Genomic DNA, 2,732 nt, shown 5'->3' with positions numbered 1-2,732 from the left:
AACCATGTTCGTCTGTCTGTTGTAATCACGCTGGAGTCTTTAATAATGTTGATATCGTCATTCAGGTATTTTAGGACCACAAAAAGGTGTGACGATTATGGTGGGTATCGATGCATGTTTTGTTATAGCCCTCCATATAGACAAAACTCCCGATTTGACTTATTGAGCTTTTAGAAAAAGCATTATTTATCCGATTTGTCTGAAAATGGAAATCTAGACGTATTTGAGGCCCAAAAAGATCTGTGGATTAATAGTTTATCGGTTCATTTTTTGGTAAAGCCTCCATATAGACCGATCCCCCTTGTTCACTTCTTAGAACAGAAGACGCACTGGTCGTCCGAATTGATCGAAATTAAGAGTAAAATTCCAATTTTCTACTTCTCACTCTTCATAATTTAGATTTCGTTACTTCATCATTTTCTTGCACGCGTTGCCAAGATGCTTCAGATTCCTCTTAAATTCAAACTTGCTTCTTATAAATCCAGAATTTGATTTAATTTCCATATATATAAAAAAATTAAAAAAATTAAATTTAATTTGGGGATCTCCTCACAGAAAAAAGTGAATACTTGAATCAAATACAAAAATTGTGATTTCAATTATTTTTGTATTTGATTTTCAGCTTATTACGAAAATCATAAATCCAATTACTCAAATTGTAAGTTTGTCGTAAAATTATTTTCAAATGAAGGGATATTTGTGTTGAGTATAAAGGTAATTGGAATTTGTCAAAATTTCCAAATGATTCAGTACTCAATCCAAATACATTGGTATTTAAAATATATAAAGTTTTTCAATTACAGTCGTAATTGAACTGAGTACAATGTTTATAAAATTTTGTAACCTATACAATTACTATCGTAATTGTGTTTATTACGATGGTAATCAATATAATCTTTGTACTATATGTTATAATCTATATTGGTTTAAGAAAATTAAAAAATACACTCTGAAAAGAGGTTTTATGCTATTTATTGTGAAAAATGTTAAAAATATATATAACTGAAAACATGACAGAGTACATGTTTGGAAAAAATACAGAATATTCCTTATAAACAACATATTTAACAGGCTCACTCACAAAGAATAAACAGTTTTTGAATTATCTGTACCACCTGTTGGAATTGGGCTTCCCAAATCTCATTTCTATGTGATTCGTCATCTTGCTCTTCTGTAATGCAATCAATGTAGAAGCCTCTATTCATTTCAAAATTTTAAAAAGATTTTAAACAATTTTATATAATTTTACCTTGTGTTGAAGAATTCTGGGAAGAATTGAAGCACCAACTTCCCGTTTTCAAACTAAACACATTTTCCTCTAGACCACATAGTTTTGGCAGTCGTCTTTTATCCATTCATAGACCAGTTTGACGCGTACACATCCTAAATGTAAAAACAAAATATAAAGAATGAATATATCAAAGCATTTTCACAAGTTTTTGAATGGCCCAATTCAGGATGTGTGTAAGTTTATACAACGAAAGAATTCATTTACTAATTTTATTAAAGTTTTCAACGAATTTTGTAAATTTTACGAACTACTTTTTACGAATATACGAAATATATACTAAATATATTATATTAACTTTCCATTCTAAAAAGTTCGTGCTGTGAAACATTCGTGATTCGTTGTGATCCCGACTAATAGTCGAAGTCACGAAAAATTATTGTGGATCTTTAATCGTATTTGCGAAAACATACATGAGTATTTCGTGAAAGTGCTTGAGAGAGAGAGAGAGAGAGAGAGAGAGAGTTCTTCACACACGATACATTCACAACGAAACTGTTAATTTTTAGGAAGAGAATTCTTTCAGAGTAGTTTCCACAAAAGTTCGCTTGTCAAAAAAAAAAAAACTTGGATTTAGATAAAAGTATATAACATACTTACCTACGATAAAAAATATAATATGATGCGTTATTAATATTTAAACATTTGGAATCGCGATATCGATAGCAATTTTTATTTGCGCGACCATGTACTTAGAAAGTTTCCTAATAATAACAATAAATGATATTTTATTGTTTGTATTTATTTATTTTTCGTTACTTAGCAACGTCATAATCAGTTTTGTCTGGCAATTACGCATTATAATTAAATCAATAACTTTTACACTTGGTCCAATTGAACACTATGTTGACGTGTTGTAAATTCAATTATCAGGGAATTTTGATATTTTTTCCAGTTTTCCATTCAACCAATTATTTTTGTATTTGACTTAATAAAAATCGTACTTGATATAATTTTTTCATTTAATTATGCCAGTAATTGATTTTTATTCTGCTTCATTTTTTCTGTGCTTGTGATAGCTTCTTCAAATCTACATGGATTTCCATATGTTTTCAAGTAATCCGCAAAGACAAGAGACTTCATTTTTTCCAACGAAGTTTATTTGCCTTTACCGAAAAAACTTTAACAAAAAAAAAAAATTATTGTTAACAATTGAGTTATTCCACTCTTGATGCAGTTGGACATAGTTTTAAAAGTAAAAATAAATATTTTCAGCAATTCCCCAGGTATAATTGCCGACAGTAAAAACTCACAGGAAGTGACACAATAAGGGGAGTGATGGCAATGGATATAGTTTTCATATCCTAGTTTTCATATCCTACCAAAAAATGTGAAGTTACTACAATTGACACAGAGAGTGCCTGGGTAAATGTTCATTTTTATTCATATTCTTTGGCTTTATCCTCACGTACAACAAGTAATTAAAGCGTAATGTTTAAACATT

The 2,732-nt window shown here is 29.5% G+C and overlaps 1 long non-coding RNA gene across 1 annotated transcript; it reads right to left on the bottom strand.

Moving 5' to 3' along the window:
- Positions 1–954: 954 nt before the first annotated feature.
- Positions 955–1,971, bottom strand: LOC142223590 (uncharacterized). The gene is made up of 3 exons (XR_012718807.1): positions 1,889–1,971; positions 1,250–1,383; positions 955–1,171 (listed from the first exon to the last, which is right to left on the bottom strand). It is a non-coding gene; the product is annotated as an uncharacterized LOC142223590 (long non-coding RNA).
- Between the last annotated feature and the right edge of the window lie 761 nt (positions 1,972–2,732).

The sequence above is a fragment of the Haematobia irritans genome, chromosome 2 (assembly GCF_050003625.1).
Source record: "Haematobia irritans isolate KBUSLIRL chromosome 2, ASM5000362v1, whole genome shotgun sequence".
In the NCBI taxonomy this organism is placed as follows: domain Eukaryota; kingdom Metazoa; phylum Arthropoda; class Insecta; order Diptera; family Muscidae; genus Haematobia; species Haematobia irritans.
Note: the sequence above shows the minus strand (reverse complement) of the source record. Positions and strands in the feature narration are given on the sequence as shown.